The 23,679-nt window shown below is 37.9% G+C and overlaps 2 non-coding genes and 1 pseudogene across 2 annotated transcripts; 2 read left to right on the top strand and 1 right to left on the bottom strand.

Annotated features, from left to right (window-relative positions):
* The first annotated feature begins 2,153 nt into the window (after nt 1-2,153).
* On the top strand, nt 2,154-2,261 carry LOC148555570 (small nucleolar RNA R71). The gene has a single exon (XR_015886980.1). It is a non-coding gene; the product is annotated as a small nucleolar RNA R71 (small nucleolar RNA).
* Nucleotides 2,262-6,728: 4,467 nt separating this feature from the next.
* Nucleotides 6,729-9,413, top strand: LOC148555569 (myb family transcription factor PHL11-like; annotated as a pseudogene).
* Nucleotides 9,414-13,144: 3,731 nt separating this feature from the next.
* On the bottom strand, nt 13,145-13,251 carry LOC148555568 (small nucleolar RNA R71). Its single transcript, XR_015886691.1, has one exon. It is a non-coding gene; the product is annotated as a small nucleolar RNA R71 (small nucleolar RNA).
* Nucleotides 13,252-23,679: the final 10,428 nt, after the last annotated feature.

Here is a 23,679-nt window from a genome sequence, read left to right as displayed (position 1 = left end):
TGATTCTGTGGGGTCCACAGATCCTGAGGTGTCAAGGCATTTACATCCCTGCACCAATTTAGGCATGTAAAGTGCCCTTGCACACAACTCTGGGCGTTCAGCGCCAGGTTGGTACCCATTTTGGGCGTTCAACGCCCATCTACTAGCCATTTCTGGCGTTGAACGCCAGAACCATGCTTGTTCTGGGCGTTCAGTGCCAGGATGCTGTCCATTTTGGGCGTTCAGCGCCAGAACCATGCTCTGTTCTGGCGTTGAACGCCAGGCAGATGCTCCTCCAGGGTGTGATTTTTCTTCTGCTATTTTTGATTCCGTTTTCAATTTTTATATTTATTTTGTGACTCCACATGATCATGAACCTACAAAGACATATAACTAAGAAAAATATAGTTAGATAAATAAAAATTGGGTTGCCTCCCAACAAGCGCTTCTTTAATGTGAATAGCTTGACAGTGGGCTCTCATGAAGCCTCACAGATGTGCAGAGCTTTGTTGAGACTCTCCAACACCAAACTTAGAGTTTGGATATGGGAGTTCAACACTAAACTTAGAGTTTGGTTGTGGCCTCCCAACACCAAACTTAGAGTTTGACTGTGGGGGCTCTGGTTGACTCTGCTTTGAGAGAAGCTTTTTCTGCTTCCTCTCCATGGATGCAAAGAGAGATCCTTGAGTTCTAAACACAAGGTTGTCCTTATTTAATTGAAGGATTAATTCTCCTCTGTCCACATCAATCACAGCTCTTGCTGTGACTAGGAAAGGTCTTCCTAGGATGATGGATTCATCCTCTTCCTTTCCAGCATCCAGGACTATGAAATCAGCAGGGATGTAAAGTCCTTCAACCTTTACTAACACGTCCTCTACTTGTCCATAAGCCTGTTTTCTTGAATTGTCTGCCATCTCTAATGAGATTTTAGCAGCTTGCACCCCATAGATTCCCAGTTTCTCTATTACAGAGAGGGACATGAGGTTTATCCCTGAACCAAGGTCACACAGAGCCTTAAAGATCATGGTGCCTATGGTGCAAGGTATTATGAACTTTCCAGGATCCTGTCTCTTCTGAGGTAATGTCAGTTGATCCAGATCACTTAGTTCATTGGTGAACAAGGGATGTTCAACTTCCCAAGTTTCAATGCCAAATAATTTGGCATTCAGCTTCATGATTGCACCAAGAAACTTGGCAGTTTGCTCTTCAGTAACATCCTCATTCTCTTCAGAAGAGGAATACTCATCAGAGCTCATGAAGGGCATAAGGAGGTTCAATGGAATCTCTACGGTCTCTAGATGAGCCTCAGAGTCCTTTGGTTCTTCAGAGGGAAGCTCCTTATTGATCACTGGACGTCCCAGGAGGTCTTCCTCCTTGGGATGCACGTCCTCCTCTCCTTCTTTGGGTTCGGCCATGGTGCTTATGTCAATGGCCTTGCACTCTCCTTTTGGATTCTCTTCTGTATTGCTTGGGAGAGTACTAGGAGGGATTTCAGTGATCCTTTTACTCAGCTGGCCCACTTGTGCTTCCAGATTTCTAATGGAAGATCTTGTTTCATTCATGAAACTCACAGTGGCCTTAGATAGATCAGAGACTAGATTTGCTAAATTAGAAGCATTTTGTTCAGAGTTCTCTGTCTGTTGCTGAGTGGATGATGTAAAAGGTTTACTATTGTTAAACCTGTTTCTTCCACCATTATTAAAGCCTTGTTGAGGCTTTTGATCCTTCCATGAGAAATTTGGATGATTTCTCCATGATGAGTTATAGGTGTTTCCATAAGGTTCACCTAAGTAATTCACCTCTGCTATTGTAGGGTTCTCAGGATCATAAGCTTCTTCTTCATAAGAAGCCTCTTGAGTACTGTTGGATGCAACTTGCATTCCATTCAGACTCTGAGAGATCATATTGACTTGCTGAGTCAATATTTTGTTCTGAGCCAATATGGCATTCAGAGTATCAACTTCAAGAACTCCCTTCTTCATAGGCATCCCATTACTCACAGGATTCCTTTCAGAAGTGTACATGAACTGGTTATTAGCAACCATGTCAATGAGTTCTTGAGCTTCTGCAGGCGTTTTCTTTAGGTGAATGGATCCACCTGCAGAAGTGTCCAGTAACATCTTTGATACCTCAGATAAACCATCATAGAATATATCCAGGATGGTCCATTCTGAAAGCATGTCAGAAGGACACTTTTTGGTCAACTGTTTGTATCTTTCCCAAGCTTCATAGAGGGATTCACCTTCTTTCTGTTTGAAAGTTTGAACATCCACTCTAAGCTTGCTCAGCTTTTGGGGAGGAAAGAACTTGGCTAAGAAAGCCATGACCAGCTTATCCCAAGAGTTCAAGCTATCTTTAGGTTGAGAGTCCAACCATATTCTAGCTCTGTCTCTTACAGCAAAAGGGAAAAGCATGAGCCTGTAGACTTCAGGATCTACTCCATTAGTCTTAACAGTATCACATATCTGCAAGAATTCAGTCAAGAACTGAAAAGGATCTTCAGATGGAAGTCTATGAAACTTGCAGTTCTGCTGCATCAGAGAAACTAATTGCGGTTTCAGCTCAAAGTTGTTTGCTCCAATGGCAGGAATGGAGATGCTTCTTCCATGTAAATTGGAATTAGGTGCAGTAAAGTCACCAAGTATCCTCCTTGCATTATTATTATTTTCGGCTGCCATCTCCTCTTTCTGTTCGAAAATTTCTGAAAGGTTATCTCTGGATTGTTGTAATTTAGCTTCTCTTAATTTTCTCTTCAGAGTCCTTTCAGGTTCTGGATCTGCTTCCACAAGAATGTTCTTGTCCTTGCTCCTGCTCATATAACAAAGAAGAAGGCACAGAAAAATAATAATAATAATAGAGATCCTTTATACCACAGTATAGGGATTCCTGTGTGAGTATAAGAAGAGGGGGAGACAAAGAATGTAATATAATGGAAGAATCACAACTGTGAGGAGGGTTGAGATGTGAGATGAGATGTTAGTAGACGAATAAATAAATAGAATAAGATGAGAGAAAAGGAATTTTCGAAAATAATTTTTGAAAAAGAGTTAGTGATTTTTGAAAATAGTTTTTGAAAAATGTTAGTAATTTTCGAAAATTAAGATTTAAAAATTAAAATAATTAATAAATTAAAAAGAAATTTTTGAAAAAGGGGGAAGATATTTTCAAAAATGAGAGAGAGAGAGTTAGTTAGGTAGTTTTGAAAAAGTTAAGAAACAAAAAAAAAAGTTAGTTAGTTAGTTGAAACAAATTTGAAAAGATAAGAAGTTAGGAAGTTAGAGAAGATATTTTGAAATCAAATTTTTGAAAAAGATAAGAAGATATTTTTGAAAAGATATGATTGAAATTGTTTTTGAAAAAGATTTGATTTTTAAAATCACAATTAATGACTTGATTCACAAGAAATCATAAGATATGATTCTAGAACTTAAAGTTTGAATCTTTCTTAACAAGCAAGTAACAAACTTGAAATTTTTGAATCAAAACATTAATTGTTATTGTTATTTTCGAAAATATGATGTAAAATTAAGAAAAATATTTTTGAAAAATATTTTTTTTTGAATTTTTGAAAATAACTAAGAAGTTTGAAAAAGATTTGATTTTTGAAAAAGATTTTGAAAAAGATAAGATTTTCAAATTGAAAATTTGATTTGACTCACAAGAAACAACTTGATTTTTAAAAAATTTTTGAAAAAGCCAACTCACATTTTCGAATTTGATGAGAGAGAAAAAGGGAAATATATTTTTTTGATTTTTGAATTTTTAATGAAGAGAGAGAAAAACAAGAAAAATGATGCAATGCGTGAGAATTTTAGATCAAAACATGTGATGCATGCAAGAATGCTATGAATGTCAAGATGAACACCAAGAACACCGTGAATATCATGATGAACATCAAGAACATATTTTTGAAAAATTTTATATGCAAAGAAAACATGCAAGACACCAAACTTAGAAATCTTTCATGTTTAGACTCTAATAAATAAAAAATGCACATGTAAAACAAGAAAAGACACAAAACAAGAAAACATCAAGATCAAACAAGAAGACTGACCAAGAACAACTTGAAGATCATGAAGAACACTATGAATGCATGAAATTTTCGAAAAATGCAAGATGCACATGCAATTGACACCAAACTTGTAGCATGACTCAAGACTCAAACAAGAAACACAAAATATTTTTTATTTTTATGATTTTATGAATTTTTTTGTATTTATTTTTTTTTCGAAAATTATTTGAAAAACAAAAATAAGGATTCCAAAATTTTTAATATGAATTCCAGGAATCTTATGCTCTAAAGCTCCAATCAAAGGGTCAGGCATGGCTTAATAGCCAGCCAAGCTTTAGTATGTAACTCAGACATGACACGCCTGACATACCCTATCCAGAAGGATTGGGCATGGCTCCACTGAGGTGATTAGTTGAAGGCCAATCCCAAAGCAGTTTGGGTATGGCTTTACAGCCAGATAGGTTTCAACATGCTTCATGAAACACTAGAATTCATTCTTAAAAATTCTGAAAAGAAAATATACTTTTGAAAACATTTTTATTTTAAAACCTTTTTTTTTTCGAAAACAAAGGAGGAATTTTTGAAAAATTTTTAAAAATTTTTTTTTTTTGAAAACAAAACAAAAAGAAAATTACCTAATCTGAGCAACAGGATGAACCGTTAGTTGTCCAAACTCGAACAATCCCCGGCAATGGCACCAAAAACTTGGTACGCGGAATCGTGATTACACTTTAATTATGTAAAGTTCATTGCTCTTTCTTTCCCTGGTAATGGCGCCAAAAACATGATGCTAATACCACGGTTCACAACTCCGTGTAACTGACCAGCAAGTTCACTGGGTCGTCCAAGTAATGCCTTACGTGAGTAAGGGTCGAATCCCACGGAGATTGTTGGTATGAAGCAAGCTATGGTCACCTTGCAAATCTCAGTTAGGCAGATATAAATTGATAATGGTGTTTTCGAATAATAATTAATAGAATAGGGATAGAAATACTTATGTAATTCATTGGTGAAAATTTCAGATAAGCGAATGGAGATGCTTTTCGTTCCTTTGAACCTCTGCTTTCCTGCTATCTTCATCCAGTCAGTCTTACTCCTTTCCATGGCTGGCTTTATGTGATACATCACCATTGTCAATGGCTACTTTCGGTCATCTCTCGGGAAAATGATCCAATGCCCTATCACGGCACGGCTAATCGTCTGGAGGTATCACCCTTGTCAATGGCTTCATCTTATCCTCTCAGTGAAAATGGTCAACGCACCCTGTCACGGCACGGCTATTCATCTGTCGGTTCTCGATCATGCTGGAATAGGATTTACTATCCTTTTGCGTCTGTCACTAATGCCCTGCAATCGCGAGTTTGGAACTTGTCACAGTCATTCAATCATTGAATCCTACTCGGAATACCACAGACAAGGTTTAGACCTTCCGGATTCTCTTGAATGCCGCCATCATTCTAGCTTACACCACGAAGATTCCGATTAAGAGATCTAAGACATACTCATCCAATTCGAATGTAGAACGGAAGTGGTTGTCAGGCACGCATTCATAGGGAATGATGATGATTGTCACATTCATCACATTCAGGTTGAAGTGCGAATGAATATCTTAGAAGCGAAATAAGAAGAATTGAAAAGAAAATAGTAGTACTTTGCATTAATCTTTGAGGAACAGTAGAGCTCCACACCTTAATCTATGGAGTGTAGAAACTCTACCGTTAAAAATATATAAGTGAAAGGTCCAGGCATGGCCGAATGGCTAGCTTCTCTGATCTAAGAACCAGGCGTCCAAAGATGGTCAAAAAGACTAGTAAAATGTCCTATTTATAATTAACTAGCTACTAGGGTTTACATGAGTAAGTAATTGATGCATAAATCCACTTCCGGGGCCCACTTGGTGTGTGCTTGGGCTGAGCTTGAGTGTTGCACGTGTAAAGGTCCTTCTTGGAGTTGAACGCCAGCTTTTGTGCTAGTTTGGGCGTTCAACTCTGGTTTTGGATCCTTTTCTGGCGCTGGACGCCAGAATTGGGGAGAAGGCTGGCGTTGAATGCCAGTTTGCGTCATCTATTTTTGGCCAACGTATGGACTATTATATATTGCTGGAAAGCCCTGGATGTCTACTTTCCAACGCAATTAGAAGCGCGCCATTTCGAGTTCTTTAGCTCCAAAAAATCCATTTTGAGTGCAGGGAGATCAGAATCCAACAGCATCAGCAGTCCTTCTTCAACCTCTGAATCTGATTTTTGCTCAAGTCCCTCAATTTCAACCAGAAAATACCTGAAATCACAGAAAAACACACAAACTCATAGTAAAGTCCAGAAATGTGAATTTAACATAAAAACTAAGGAAAACATCCCTAAAAGTGACTAGATCCTACTAAAAACATACTAAAAACAATGCCAAAAAGCGTATAAATTATCCGCTCATCAATCCTCTCACCGTGATGTAACCAAAAGGTATAGTTAGGGGAAAAGGGTTTCATCAGAAGATGATCGTAGGCGTCTTCTCTAGTTAGGAAAAACCGGAACCCACACAAAGCGCATGGATAATGTATCATCCCGTCAGATGATGCATTGGCAAATGCAAAGTCAAGGAACCTATTCAGACCATCCCTATATTCTACATTACCTCGTGGCTTTGTAATCCAGCTCTTATCAATGTCTAAATAAATTAAATAGCATAAAGAAATAAATAAATAGTAGAAAATTACATAGAACTAAAAAAAAAAAAAGAAAAAATGGGGTGTGTGTCAAGAAAACCAGTAACCGTTTATCACAGTTATGATATGGGAGAGTACTATACGTAATAAACTCGACAATATATTGCAAGCAAAATCATGTAGAAAGGTATTGGGGAGGAGGCTTACTCATTACAAAATTCTACGCTTTCTTAAAAGAATACTTGTAGAAAGAATTGCTGGTTCCAAGTCCAAAAGATGAAAAGATAAAGAAAAGCTTCCTTAAAAATTGAAAAACAACAAAGGAAAAATTGTTAAAATAAAAAAAAAGGTCAAGAAATATAACTAAACAATCATAATGTACAGAAAATAGAATCTTCAAAATATCTTAAAAAATGGAAAACATAATAGGATTGAAAGTTAGATTTAAAAGACAATTAAAAATATATAAATAAACAATTATAATACTTTCCTAATTTAATCACTAATTAAGTGCTTTATTTTTCAGGGTACCATCACTTTTCTGTGTCTTAAATGTTTGGTAATAATCCAAATATTTTAGGTGAGGCTAGATATAGCCAGACACCACTCAATAATAGTGAAGACTAACAACGATAGATTAGTGTCCAACTAACAAAATCTAGATTTGGCAACAACATATTACAAAACAAGACATGAAAATTTAATTAATTAGGGCCATCCCCACTTAATTACTTAGGTGGTTTAAAATAAATTTAAACACATAACACTTGTTTCTCTAAAATAATTTTTGAAGTTTAAGTTTTGTGTAGTTGATTAAAGTGCAATAAGATTCGTATAAATCTTAAGTTCATATAAGATACTAGCATCTAAAGTCTAAACTATTATTTATTTATTGTGTTTATCTAAATTGAGAAACTGAAAATTTAGTTCTTATTATTTAAAATTTAATTAAGCTAATCCAATTTAGTTGATGTTTTATGAAAGAAATAAGATGGTTATAACAAAGTCTTTAATTTTTCTTCCATAATTCCAATCCAAAACTTCAAAAATCAAGAGATCAAAGTAACTACCAAATGGATGATGAACCTGTGCTCCTTAAACTGCTCTACATCAAAATGACCTAAGTCAACCAAGATTAATTAAACTTTACTATTATTCAATTAATTTAATGCCAGGTAAATAAAAAGAAAAAAGAAAGAATCTACTCGCCTCGAGACCCTAATCAGTGAACATTGTGGTCTCTAACAAGGTAAAATCTTACAATTCCTAGCACAGAATCAGAATCTTTCTTTCCTAATGATGAAGCAAGAGTTAAACTGAAAATAAATACTATTTTTGTGAACAAATGATGAAAGATTCGGTCCTTCATGATGGAAGTACTTAACAAGAATCACATGGCATATACACATCTTCACAAGTTAATTAGTGTTTTTATGGGAAGTTGTAGCTAACAAATAAAATGTGTACAATAAGCCATGTGCTTCAATCTTAACCACACAATTTCTGACAACCAAAATTCTCCATATATCTCTTTGCTTTTCTACTGCTCATCCATGCATGCATCAATCTCATTTGGTTCTACCAGGAAATAGAATCTCTCACCTGAGTATGGTTCAACAACCCTAACTCTTCTAAATCATGATGTTAAGTACAATTATGTATGGAATGAATTGGCTTAATCTAGATCCCAAAAAATATTCTATCAACAGTGAATAGTTGTTATTGACAGTAGTTTTGTAAGAGAGATCAATTTTGATGTAAAAGAATTGTAAAATATTTTACTTCCCCATACATTATTTTTACTGAAATGGTAATTTTTTAATTTTAAAGTATTATATCAAATTGGCAAAAGACAAGTTGTATAGAGGAAAACTAAATCAGGAAGATTCAAAGTTTGAAAGGGAATTTTATTAGAAAGGAAGTAGTAAAAAAAATAAAGCAGAACAAAAAGCTCACTTAGCCAAACATGTCAACATTATAGTCACAACCGAAGAAGCTCCATGTTCATAGACATGATTCATGCTTTTTCTCTAATAATGTCAACAACATTAATTCCAAAGCCAAAATCTTTGACACCAAACATTCCCTCAATTCTCCTAAATCCCCTTACATAGTCTCAAAACAGAGAAATCCCAATAGCAGAGGCATTGAGACATCAAATTAAAGTCTAAAAGAGACTGGAAGAACAGCTAGATGTATTTATCATTTATAAGATTCAGATAACAGTACATTTGGTATTTTTATGCATTTATTTTTGGTACTTTTATCAAACCTTAAAAATATAGTATAATTTGGCATAGTTTAACTGAAAAAAATGAAAAATACAAATAAAACATGCTTCGTAACAAATAGGTACAGAAGAAATTGCAAATGAGAATAGAGGCTCAAGGAAAGTATTTGCAAGCTGTGTTAGAGAAAGCTTAGAGGACACTTTCCATGGAAGGTTCAGGCAATAATCTAGCAGCATCAAGAGCTCAATTTACCGAATTTAACTCTGCCTTGTCCAATTTCATGGAAAACATGAACAACAAAGATAGCAAACAAATCATATCAGACGTGAATGATTTTTATAGTAAAGTCCATGGTTCAGGTTTCTATAATTACCATGAAGTAATAAGGAGAGAAGAAAATATTGATCAAAGGCCTAAGATTGAGGAGGGTTCAATTCAGTTTGACTTAAACAGCAAAGGTAGCTATGATCTTGTATCTGCAAGTGGTGGTGAATTTGAAATTGAATCCAAAATGCTTTCATATAGGCTATGATCATTCTGAACTATCATATGTTTTTTCTTCTTTTATATTGTTTAACTAAGGTTAAATATTAGGAATAAAGTTTATCTGATTCACTGTACAATATCTTTAATGATCTTAACGTCATGATGAAATCTTTATGAAATTTTACATTTATATTTATGATTCTACACGAGAGATAGATGAGATTAATTAAAACCAATCAAGTTTCATCACTTAAGAGAAACAAAATAAAAGAGCAATTTATTCTTGATGATCAACCACAGATGTACATATACTCTAATTCGTATTGTCTCTTAAAAGATATAATTAGAATCTACTAATTAATCTAACTCAATTAGCTATCTAGCCAATCAACACTCACGTTTTCAAGTAGTAAAAGTTATGACAGAAGCAGAATAATGTTTAGCCAGCTGAGCTTGCTCATATGCTAGCAAGTCACATGAATCAAATCTCTAACCCTAAACAGCAGTAATTAACCCCAATTAATAGAAGACATGGACAAATTATTGTTCAAAATTCCAAAGCAAGAGTGAAAACACAAAAGAAAGCTCAAAGTGTCAGAACTAACCCGTGACAGGGAGAGGCCGAGGCTGCTCAGAATGGCGAACGTTGGAGGATGGACTTGATGCCAGGGTATTTTGGCCAGTTTCACTGACCTTTTCTTTATGGTTTTAGGGTGGTTTCATGCACTTTCTTAGGAAATAAGCAAGTTTTGGGTAAATAATCATTTACATCTTGATTCAAGCAAACATTGTGAATTTTATATGATTTCATGAAAATTATGCATGAATTGAATGATAAATTGAATGATGCATGATCTCATGGGTTAGAACCTAGCTTTGATGAACTTTATTTGCTTGATTTCAGGACAAAGGAAGCAAGGAAGATGCCACGTTAATAGCCACGTTAGTCCAACTAACGTGACCATTAACGTGGAAAGGAGGCTAGCTTACAACGTTAACGAGAAAAGTGAACACCAATAACGCTTTCGTGAGCCATCATAGCCCACGTTAGTGTCCACGTTAACTACGTTAACGTGGAAGCTAACGTGGAAGAAAAGTAAAGCTCCAACGTTAGTGGTAAAAGTGAATGCCACTAACGTTGGGGAGAGGGGCACACTTAGCCACGTTAAGAGTCACGTTAACAACATTAACGTGAACTCTAACGTGGGAGAAGTAATGAAGAGCCAACGTTAGTGACACTCACCTTTGTCACTAACGTTGGACTAAGCCTCTATTAGCCACATTAGTTGCCACATTAATTGCATTAACGTGGAAGCTAACGTGGAGGAAAGGAATGATGAGCCAACGTTAGTGACACTCACCTTTGTCACTAACGTTGGAGATGGCTATCACTACTACGTTAGAAGTCACGTTAACCTAAGTAACGTGAACTCTAACATGGGAAGAAGGGTGTGTGGAGCGTTAGTGACAAAGGTAAGTGTCACTAACACTCTCGAAGTTGAGGCATACCCACGTTATGAGTCACGTTAGCTACACTAACGTGAACTCTAACGTAGGGAAGAAGGGGCCAAGGGCAACGTTATTGGCAAAGGTAAACGTCAATAATGCTCGTGATAAATCAAGAGGCAACGTTAGTGGTCACGTTAGCGCCACTAACATTGAAGTTAATGTAACTCATCTTGGGCTAGGAATGTTAGTGCAAAAGGTGATTATCACTAACATTCTCGAACCCACATTTTCACTTAACGTTAACGCCAATAACGTCCTAGCCAAAGTCCATGCCTACTTCACATTTTCTCTACAAGTAAAGCTGAGCCCACTGAAGATTCCAAACTGTTTCAACTCAAGATCCAAAGGCCCATATCCAAGACTTGAAGAGCCAACTGGAAGATTAGAAGAGTAGTATATATAGGGGTAGTTTTGAACTAGGGAGGAGCTTTTGGATTGAGAGGACTACTCTCTGTATCATTTTACTTTCTCTGCAACTTCTAGTTTTACTTCAGAATGTACTCTCCATCTTTGCTTTCCATTCCTAGAGCCATGAACAACTAAACCCCTTTCATTGGGTTAGGGAGCTCTGTTGTAATTTGATGGATCAATAATAGTTTTCATTATTCTTCTTCTTTCTTTTCTCTTAATTTTACTTGAAAGCTTTCAATCTTCATCCAATTGGATAGTTGTCTTGGAAAAGAAATTATTCATACTTAGATCTCTTCTGAACCTTGGAAGAGGAATGAAGAGATCATGCTAGAAATGCTTTCTCATGTTGGACCAAATTGGGGTTTGGGCGGATATGGTGACATATAATTCTCCCAATACTTTGATTTGGAAATACATGTGGTATAATCAGTGACCGCACCTCATCTCTTCTCATGAGCAATTAGACCAAGGAATTGGCTATTGATCAAGATTTGAGAGATTGAGTTACCAAGGAATTAGAATTCAATCACTTAAGATTGCCAAGGAGATCAATGAATTCATTGATTGAGGAAGAGATGAGAATGAACTTGATACGGAGAATGCAACCTCTCCTAAGCCCAATGAATTCCCCATTTCTGATCTTACCCATTTTCTTTAGTTTCTGCCATTTACTTTCATGCTAAATTCCCCATTCCCCATTTAAGATTCTGCAATTTACTTTCCGTCATTTATATTCTGCTCTTTATTTCCAGCATTTACATTTTCTGCCATTTACTTTCCCGCCATTTAATTTCCTGTAATTCTCATATCAAATTCTGCTTAGCTCAACTAGAACATTCCTCCAATTAAAGTTGCTTGACCAATCAATCCCTATGGGATTCGACCTCACTCTATTGTGAGTTTTTACTTGACGACAATTCGGTATACTTGCCGAGGGAAATCTGTTGAGAGACAAGTTTCCGTGCATCAAGCTTATGGCGCCGTTGCCGGGGATTGATTTTGTATCAACAATGATTAAATTGGTGGATAACTAGATTGAGCACTTTTCTTTTGTTTGATTTAATTCCATCTGAGTAATTTACTTTCAATTTTAGTTATCTCCTTCCTTTTACCTCTCACCCATTTGTGGTGCTATCTGCATATCATTTTTTTACTATTTGGTCCACTGACCCACTAACTGTTTGATATATTGCATCACTCACACTAACAGCATTTCTGCCAAAAATACTGTCTGCATCTACCCTTCTTGCTTTTGCCTTGTTGGTTGTATGACAGGTAGAGGAAGCGGGGCTTCAACTTTCTTTGATTCTGAACCTGAGAGGACCTTCCTTAGATTAAGGAGGGAAGCAAGAGGGAAGAAAGTAGTTGGTGCTGAGAAAGAGGAAGAGTACTTTGAACTAGACATGGATGAGAATATGAAGAACCATCATGAAGAAGAGGCTCACAACCATGGCAGAGAAGGTCCAGCGCATCATGCTGGGCAAGAGAGAAGAGTTCTAGGATCCTACATCAATCCAAACCCAGGAAACTATGGAAGTAGCATCCAAAAGCTAACCATACAATGCCAACAACTTTGAACTAAAACCACAGCTCATCACCCTTGTTCAGAACAATTGTTCATTCGGAGAAAGTGTTTAAGAAGATCCCAATCAACATCTAACCACCTTCCTAAGGATATGTGACACTGTGAAGTCTAATGGTGTTCATCCTGACACCTACAGACTACTTCTATTCCCCTTCTCACTCAAGGACAAGGCATCTAAATGGCTGGAATCCTTCCCGAAGGAGAGCATAACAACTTGGGAAGATGTGGTAAACAAATTCTTGACGAGATTCTATCCTCCTCAAAGAATCAACAGGTTGAGAGCTGAGGTTCAAACTTTCAGGCAGCAAGATGGTGAGACTCTATATGAAGCATGGGAGAGATTTAAAGACTTGACAAGAAGATGCCCGCCAGATATGTTCAATGAATGGGTGTAGTTGCACATTTTCTATGAAGGTCTTTCTTATGAATCAAAGAAGGCAGTAGACCACTCATCCGGGGGATCTCTGAATAAGAAGAAGACCATTGAAGAAGTCATAGATGTCATTGAGATTGTAGCTGAGAATGACTACTTCTATGCTTCTGAAAGAGGCAACACTAGAGGAGTGATGGAGCTAAACAATGTGGATACACTGCTAGCTCAAAACATGATGATTACCAAGCAATTGGCTGACCTCACCAAGAAGATGGAGATGAATCAAGTAGCAGCAATCACCACTTCAGCAGCAACTCAAGAAGGAGTGAATGAAGAAGCAGAGGGTAGTCAGGAGCAAGCCAACTACATTGGAAATTCACCTAGGTAGAACCATGACCCATACTCCAAAACGTATAATCCTGGCTGGAGGAACCACCTAAACTTTGGGTGGGGAAATCAACAAGACCAAGGCCAAGATCAGAGACGCCACAACCCCAACAACAATGCAGCTCACCAACATCCCACACAGAGATCATATCAGCACTCACCTAACAACACATCTCAACATCCATACCAAAGCCAAAATGGCCCTTCTCATCCCTCCAATCTCAACTCTCCATCATCGGAAGAAAGACTATCAAGGATTGAGACTCTACTTGAAGGCATATGCAAGAAAATCCAAGATAGTAAGGTGTTCCGAGAGGAAGTGCGATCCAACATGCAGAATCAAGACGCTGCCATCAAGAAACTTGAGACACAAATTGGCTACCTATTTCAGCAAGCTCCCAGCCATGACCTTCACAGTAACATTGAACCAAATCGGAGGGAGGAGTGTCATGCTATCACCCTCAGAAGTGGAAAGGAATTGAAGGAGACTTCCAAGCAACCACAAGAGAAAGATGCAATTGGAAGAAAGGAGGAACACAATGAAGTTCAAGTCCCCACCTCCAATGCACATCCAAAGGGAGAAGAGCTGAGGCCATATATTCCGAAAGCCCCATATCCTCAATAATTGAGGAAAAAAGGGGATGACAGCCATTTCTCTAGATTTTTAGAAATTTTCAAGAAACTACAGATTAACATACCCTTTGCTGAAGCAATAGAGCAAATGCCGCTCTATGCCAAGTTCTTAAAGGAGTTGATGACCAAGAAGAAAAGCTGGAAGAACAACGATACTGTGATACTAACCGAACAATGTAGTGCTATCATTCAGCATAAACTGCCCCAGAAATTGAAGGATCCTGGGAGCTTCCAGATTCCCTGTATTATAGGAGAAATAAAAGTGGAAAAGGCTCTATGTGATTTAGGAGCCAGCATAAATCTGATGTCTGTAGCTATGATGAGAAAAATGAAGATTGTGGAGGTCAAACCAACAAAAATGGCCTTGCAACTGGCAAACCGATCATTCAAGTTTCCTCACGGCATAGTGGAAGACTTGCTAGTGAAGGTAGGAGACTTTATCTTTCCAGCAGACTTTGTAGTGTTGGACATGAAGGAAGGAGCTAAGGCTTCTATCATCTTGGGTAGACCATTCTTAGCTACTGCCGGAGCTGTCATCGATGTCCAAAAGGGCGAACTTACCCTTAGACTACACAATGAAACAATGATGATCAATGTGTTCAAGGCCATGAACTACCCACAGGAACCATTGGGAGAATGTATGAGGTTGGACTCACTGGAAGATGTAGTACAAGAGACTTTTGAAGAAGAAGAACTTGAGGAGTTAACAGAAGAGGAGGAATCAGCATCAAGCGAAGAAGCTGCAACAGCTGAGGTTCAGGTTCAGGGCACAATAGAGGAGAAGAATGAAAAGAAAGAAGCACCCAAACTTTAACTGAAGATACTGCCACCCACTCTCAAGTATGCATATCTAGGGGAAAATGAAAGTTATCTAGTGATCATAAACTCATCTCTCAGCCAAGAACAAGAGGAAGAGCTACTCCAAGTATTAAAAAGGCACAAGGAGGCCATTGGATGGACCCTTGCTGACTTGAAGGGAATTAGTTTGGCCATATGCATGCATAAGATACTGTTGGAAGATGATGCCAAACCATCCATTCAACCCCAAAGGAGGCTGAATCCAGTCATGAAGGAAGTGGTACAGAAAGAAGTCATGAAGTTGTGGCAAGGAGGGATGATCTATCTAATCTCAAACAGCCCTTGGGTCAGCCCTGTGCAAGTTGTCACAAAAAAAGGAGGAATCACTGTAGTCCCCAATGAGAAGAACGAACTTATCCCTACAAGGACCGTCACAGGATGGCGGATGTGCATAGACTATAGAAAACTCAATGAAGCTACACAAAAAGATCATTTCCCCTTCCTTTCATGGATCAAATGCTGGTAAGACTTGCAAGACACGCATATTACTATTTTCTCGATGGTTATTCAGGATATAACCAAATAGTGGTTGATCCAAGAGACCAAGAGAAAACCTCCTTCACTTGCCCATATGGAGTGTTTGCCTACAGGCGCATGCCATTTAGGCTATGCAATGCGCCTGCAACTTTCCAACGCTGCATGCTCTCCATTTTCTCAAATATGATAGAAAATTCATCGAAGTCTTTATGGATGACTTTTCAGTATTCGGAGATTCCTTTCCTAATTGCCTAAATCACCTGGCCCTGGTATTAAAAAGATGTCAAGAGACTAATTTGGTTTTGAACTGGGAGAAATGTCACTTTATGGTGACAGGAGGAATAGTTCTTGGCCATAAGGTTTCTAACCAAGGCATTGAGGTGGACAGAGCTAAAGTGGAACTCATTGAAAAATTACCCCCACCAAGTGATGTTAAGGCAATTAGGAGTTTTCTAGGACATGCTGGCTTTTACAGAAGGTTTATTAAAGATTTTTCAAAGATAGCCAAGCCTTTAAGAAATCTCCTTGTATCTGATACACCATTTATCTTTGATGAAAAGTGCATGCTAGCATTCGAAAATTTGCAAAAGAGGCTATCCTCTGCCCCTATCATTTCCCCACCTAATTGGAATTTACCATTTGAACTGATGTGCGATGCATCTGTGATGCACGAAAAACTTGTCTCGCAACAAATTTCCTTCGGCAAGTGTACCGAATTATCGTCAAGTAATAACTCACAAAAGAGTGAGGTCGAATCCCACAGAGATTAACGGATTAAGCAATCAATGGTTAATTGATTATCCTAGTTAGACGAATCATATTGGAGTAATAAGCAACAAGGAATTGTAAATTGACAGAAAAGTAAAGAAAGCAATAAAGTGCAAAAAAATAAAATGGCAAGAAAAGTAAATGTAAGAACTAAAAATAAAATGAACATTGGGATCAAGAGATATTGCAATCCTCCGGATCAAGTTCATTCTCATCTCTTCCTCAATCAATGCACTCATTGATCTCCTTGGCAATCTTAAGTGATCGAATTACAATTCCTTGTAATTCAATCTCTCAAATCTTGATCAATAGCCAATTCCTTGGTCAATTGCTCATGAGAAGAGATGAAGTATGGTCACTGATTATACCATATGCATTTCCCAAATCAAGTGTTGGAAGGATTATAGTCACATATCCATCCAAACCCAATTTGGTCCAGCATGAGAAAGCATTTCTAGCATGATCTCTTCATTCCTCTTTCAAGGTTCAGAAGAGATCCAAGTATGAATAGTTTCTTTTCTAAGATAACTATCCAATTGGATGAAGATCGAAAGCTCTCTAGTAAAATCAAGAAGAAAGAAAGAAGAAGAAGAATAAGAACTACACTTAATCCATTGAATCACAATAGAGCTCTCTAACCCAATGTAAGGAGTTAGTTGATCATTGCTCTACCAAAGTAGAAAAGAAAGAAATTGTAGAAAAGTAAAGATGAAGATTGAAACTGAAAATAAAACTTCCAAATTCATAAATGAAAAGTACAAAGAAAGAAAAGGAAAAGTGTGTGAGGGAAGGGAGTCCGAAGACCCCTCTTCCATCCCCTAATTCCCGAATTGTCCAGCCTTTCCCCGATGTTTTCAATGTAAAGACTAAGGCCTTTATATAGGCTCTCCTAAATTACAAAATGAAAATTCCTATTCTAGATGCTTCTTGTGGTCTTGATTAGTTGACAATTGTGGGCTTGCTTGCTTGAGCATTGAAGTGGACTTGAGAGAGAAGTGAGTCAAGTTGAGGTCCAGGTGCTAAAGTTAGTGCTAAAGTTAGCCACACTAACGCTACAAGTGTGGCGTGAATGCTAAAGTTATTGTGGCTAACGTTGCACTTGCTGCCCAGTTGGTGTTTTTGGGGCTTAAAAGATGCCTCTTGTTTGTGCTCCAATTTCATGCCCACTATAGAGTATTATATATCGTTGGAAAGCACTAAATGTCAGCTTTCTAACGTAACTAGAATCACCTCAATTGGACCTCTGTTGCTCAAGTTATGCTCCTTTGAAGTGGACATGGTCGCTGGCATAGTTGCTAGCGTTACTGGAAAACTTGAGTGCCAATAACGCTAGCGATCAGGGCTTCATTATTGCCAGTTTCGGGAGCTCAACCTTAGTGTCCACCCTATACTATTATATATTTTTGGAAAGCCCTGGATGTCTACTTTCCAATGCCTTTAGAAGCGCATCATTTGGAGCTCTACAACTCGAGTTACACTTCTTGGAAGGTGAAGAGGTCAGCTGGCCTTACTATAGGTTGATACCATGTTCATCTTTGCACTTTCGAGGCAGGTTTTCTCCCTCAAATTTAGTGTCAACCATGTAGTGCCATATATGCTTCGAAAGCTCTAGAATCCTACTTTCTAATGCCACTAGAATCACCTTATTTGGAGCTGTGTGGCTCAAGTTATGCGTGTTTGAAGAAGGCATGATCAGGCTGCCAAGTGGGACTTTTGCCCACGTTAACTACCACGTTAACTAAACGTTAACTTAGTTAACGTGGAAGTTAATGTGGGTCTTTTTGCTTCGCTAACGTTAGTGGAACTCACCTTTTCCTCTAACATTGGCGTTCCCCTTTTCTTCCACGTTAGTTCCCACGTTAATCTCACTAACGTGGAGACTAACGTGGGTCTTCTAGCCTTCGCAAACGTTAGTGGCACTCTCTTTTTCTACTAACGTTGGCATATACCCCTTTCGCAAGCGTTATTGGGGCTCACCTTTCCCATTAACGTTGCTTGGTACCTTTTGTCCCTTCGTTAGAGTTCACGTTAGTGTAACTAACGTGACTCTTAACGTTGGTCTTCGTTCCATGCTCTCCTTCTTCAAAGTTAATGCCACTAACTTTTCTCACTAACGTTATGGCTTTCCTTCCTTCCACGTTAGTGCCCACGTTAGTGTAACTAACGTAGCCACTAACGTGGCTCTTCTCTTCTTCTTTTGGCCTGAAATCAATCAAACAAAGTGCATCAAAGTCTTGCTCTTAATCATGGGATCATGCATCATCCAATTTATCATATAATTCATGCAAAATTCTCATGAAATCATGCAAAGTGCACAATGTATGCTTGAATCAAGATGTAAGTGAATATCTACCCAAAACTAGCTTATTTCCTAAGAAAATGCATGAAACTACCTTAAAAACAGTAAAGAAAAGGTCAGTGAAACTGGCCAAAATGCCCTGGCATCACAACACCAAACTTAAAGCTTACTTGTCCCTAAGTAAGTACTGAAACAAGAGAATGATGAATGGAATGCCAAGAGAAATAAGTCATTCTTATGGAAGTCATGTCCTTGGTTTTATGGTGGTTTCATGCATAGCAACTTAGGTTCATTCCTTGCTTTCAGACCTTTATCATGTCCTAGAATACTCACTGTGATTGCATCCCATGATACTTTTATCCATTGATCCTTTTGTTGTCATTTTAGGGCTTATTTTTGTTCTTAAGCTAAGTGCTCTGTAAGGGGGCAACTCTTTAAAATAAGCTTTCAGCCAACACTCCCGAACCAGTTGGTTCAAGGTGCTAGGTGTTGAGGCACCCCCTAAGGACTTACTTGCTCAAGTCTCTCCCCCATACATACACACCATAGGCACATAGTTTATTTATTTTCTTTTCTTGAGACCTTGGTGTCCAGCACCTCTTTGGGTTACTAAATGCTCTGTAGTGAGGGTTACTCTTGATAGTGGACTTTCAGCTGATAATCCCGAGTTAGTTAACCCAAGTTACCAAGTGATAAGGAACCCCTAAGAGCTTATTCATCCAAGTAGATCCCTCACACAGGAGCACCACAGACACATGCCTCAAGATTAAAACCATTGGTGCCTAGCCTTATTGCTTACTCTTTTTTTCTTTTATTTTTCAACCTTTATTGTTCTTTCCCTTTTTCTTATTAGGATCTTCTTATTTAGCTAGTCTCATGGGGTGTGTTCAAAGCATATGATTCAGGACAGATAGTTGTCTTCCCACCTTGTGGTTGAACCAACTTAGCTAACTTATGACCACACCACAAACTCAGGAACTTACTCCATAGTATGAACTCTACTCTGGTCTTTTATAAAACACTCATTCTCTTTTCATTTGATTCAAAAGGGACAAGCATACTAGTAAGCAAAGTAAGGATGCAATAATGACATTCAGACTAGAAAACACAGCCTTAATCAATAAAAAGTTTAAAAGACAGAATTGACATGCTTATTCACAAGGAGAAAGCACACATACATACAAAGAACATAGAAGACAATCATGAAAATTAAAGTGCTGGAAATAAGTAAGAGGAGAAAGGAACTTTACCACCTTGTATTTTATCTTCATTGTTGTTGCCCTTTTCCTCCTATTCTTCCCCTTCCCACACCAGACATAGAATGATTGCTTATACTCAAGCAACAATTAAACAGTGGTGACGGGGTTTATGATGGATCATGAATGTCTTAAAATAAAGTGTGAGTATGCATGTGTTTCAGCAAGCAAGATTATGGATCACAACAAAAGCACATGAAGTAAAACAGAGACAATTTTGATTGCATTAATAAGTGGTGTTGGCATGGTACTTTGCATGAAAGTTAAGTGGCAACACTAAACTTAGTGTGCCACTGTCAATCTAGAATGTTGCAAGTACACAGTGAATATTGAAATTCAAATTGTTGCATGGCAACACCAAACTTAGAGTGCAATCATATGCCAAATTATTGAAAGTAAACTAAGCAAAGCAAGGAAATGTTACCTACGGTTGGGTTACCTCCCAACAAGCGCTCTTTTAATGTCATTAGCTTGACATGTTGTTCACGACTTTCTTCCTCTTCTTCTAGTTTGTTAAGAGGAATGGCCTCAAGAGGAAAGAGGAGCCAGTTAATACCCCTTGTTTTGAGTGCCTCTCCCCAGCAAGCCTTCTTCTGTTGTTAGCTTGAGTAAACTTGCTTGTTGGGGTAGGGGTGGGATGGCTTTTGGTTGACCTTTTCTTCTTCATGAATATTGTCCTCCTTTTCTTGGTCACCATCCTTTTGTTAGTGTTCATGTTGATTGCCTTTACCACCTTGATTTCAGGATTTGGGTATTGTATGATGGGTGGAGCATCCTCTTCATCAAGAACTTCTTGAATTGGTGGTTCAATGAACTCACCCTCTATGCAACTCTCTATTTCATTGGAGTGTAGGCTCCCTTGATTGACTTCCTCTCTTATTCTTGACCTTTGAATGAACTCCTCTGTTTCTGGAGAGAGTGAAGTGGTCTCTCTTTGTGATCTCAGCTCTTCAATGAGTTGTTTTTCAGAATAGAGTTGTGCATTCTCCCTCAATTTTTCTTCATGGTCCCTTTTTGCTATTTTCTCCTCTTCGATTGTTTTTATTATTTCTTCAAGGAGGAGTTCTATCCTAGTGAGTCTCTCCTCTACTCTACTTTTTCTGAGTTCTTCAATGATGAGTTCAACCCTAGCAAGTTTATCTAAAGGAGGTTGGGTAGATTGTAATGGTTGGGCGGGATTGGCTTGTGAATGGCATTGGTTGTTTTGTGGTTGTGTGTTCTCAAAGTGGTATGACTCTTGTGGGTAGTGGATTGAGTTTTATGGATGGTGAAATGAATGGTATGGATTTGGGATAGACTTTTGTGCTGAGGCATACTCAAATGATGAAGAATTTAGGCATGTAAAACTTGGAAGTAAGGTTGTATAATTGAGAGGTGATGGATCTTGATGAATGGGGTATGAATGAGTGAAATCTCTTTGATTATGATCTTCCCAGCCATAACTTGAGTAGTGATTAATTTCACCAAAATATGGACCATTTTGTGGCTCTGGAAAGTACCCCATTTCATGTTCTTGATACTCCCACCCACCATGAGCATAGTAAAGTGAATCATTATGTGGTGGTGGAGAGTTTCCCATGAAATTTGATTGACTAAAATATGATGGATGCTCCTTTCTTTCCTGCAGAAAGCTCTGTCTCAAACAATAATCACCAAAAGAAATTGGAATCTCCATTGTCACAGATGAGGAAATTCCCAGTGAGGCAATATCACAAACAGTTAGTTAGCAAAAGAAAATAAAGAAGCAAAAGAAAATAAAGACAAAAGAAAAGTGTCTAATCTAGTAAATCAATCAACCGGTAGTTTGTTAATCACAATTAATCCCCGGCAACGGCGCCATAAACTTGATGCACGGAAAACTTGTCTCGCAACAAATTTCCTTCGGCAAGTGTACTAAATTGTCGTCAAGTAATAACTCACAAAAGAGTGAGGTTGAATCCCACAGAGATTAACGGATTAAGCAATCAATGGTTAATTGATTATCCTAGTTAGACGAATCATATTGGAGTAATAAGCAACAAGGAATTGTAAATTGACAGAAAAGTAAAGAAAGCAATAAAGTGCAGAAAAATAAAATGGCAAGAAAAGTAAATGTAAGAACTAAAAATAAAATGAACATTGGGATCAAGAGATATTGCAATCCTCCGGATCAAATTCATTCTCATCTCTTCCTCAATCAATGCATTCATTGAACTCCTTAGCAATCTTAAGTGGTCGAATTACAATTCCTTGTAATTCAATCTCTCAAATCTTGATCAATAGCCAATTCCTTGGTCAATTGCTCATGAGAAGAGATGAAGTATGGTCACTGATTATACCACATGTATTTCCCAAATCAAGTGTTGGAAGGATTATAGTCACATATCCATCCAAACCCAATTTGGTCCAGCATGAGAAAGCATTTCTAGCATGATCTCTTCATTCCTCTTTCAAGGTTCAGAAGAGATCCAAGTATGAATAGTTTCTTTTCCAAGATAACTATCCAATTGGATGAAGATCAAAAGCTCTCTAGTAAAATCAAGAAGAAAGAAAGAAGAAGAAGAATAAGAACTACACTTAATCCATTGAATCACAATAGAGCTCTCTAACCCAATGTAAAGAGTTAGTTGATCATTGCTCTACTGGTATGCGAAATTGTTACTCAGGTTGTGAATTGTTGTTCGAAATTGATTCCCTGGAAATGGCACCAAAAACGGATGCACAGAACCATGATCTAAACATATCTTCACAACTTCGCATAACTAACCAGCAAGTGCACTGGGTCGTCCAAATAATAAACCTTACGTGAGTAAGGGTCGATCCCACTGAGATTGTTGGTATGAAGCAAGCTATGGTCACCTTGTAAATCTCAGTCAGGCGGATATAAAATAGTTATGGAGTTTTCGAAATTAATACTAAAATAAGGATAGAAATACTTATGTAAATCATTGGTGAGAATTTCGGATAAGTGTATGGAGATGCATTCATTCCTCTGAACCTCTGCTTTCCTGCTGTCTTCATCCAATCCGTCTTACTCCTTTCTATGGCTGGCTTTATGTAAGGATGTCACCGGTGCCAATGACTACTTTCAATCCTCTCAAGAAAATGGTCCAAATGCTCTGTCACAGCACGGCTAATCGTCTAGAGGCATCACCCTTGTCGTTGGTTGCATCCTATTCCTCTCTATGAAAATGGTCCGATGCGCTGTCACTGCATGGCTAATCATCTTGGAGGTTCTCGATCATACTATAATAGAATTTACTATCCTTTTGCGTCTGTCACTATGCCCAGCACTCGTGAGTTTGGAGTTCGTCACAGTCATTCAATCCCAGAGTCCTACTCGGAATACCACTGACAAGGTTTAGACTTTCCGGACTCTCATGAATGCCGCCATCAATCTAGCTTATACCACGAAGATTCTGATTAAGAGATCTAAGATATACTCATTCAATCTAATGTAGAACGGAAGTGGTTGTCAGGCACGTGTTCATAGGGAATGATGATGATTGTCACGTTCATCACATTCAGGTTGAAGTGCGAATGAATATCTTAGAAGCAAAATAAGATGAATTGAATAGAAAACAGTAGTACTTTGCATTAATCTTTGAGGAACAGCAGAGCTCCACACCTTAATCTATGGAGTGCAGAAACTCTACCGTTGAAAATACATAAGTGATGAAGGTCCAGGCATGGCCGAATGGCCAGCCCCCAAACATGATCAATAAATCAAAAGATAATCCAAAGATGATTCTTAAGATGTCTAATACAATAGTAAAA

The sequence above is a fragment of the Arachis ipaensis genome, chromosome B6, assembly GCF_059453495.1.
Source record: "Arachis ipaensis isolate K30076 ecotype BB chromosome B6, ASM5945349v1, whole genome shotgun sequence".
Taxonomy (NCBI): domain Eukaryota; kingdom Viridiplantae; phylum Streptophyta; class Magnoliopsida; order Fabales; family Fabaceae; genus Arachis; species Arachis ipaensis.
This window is presented reverse-complemented; position numbering and strand designations above follow the sequence as displayed.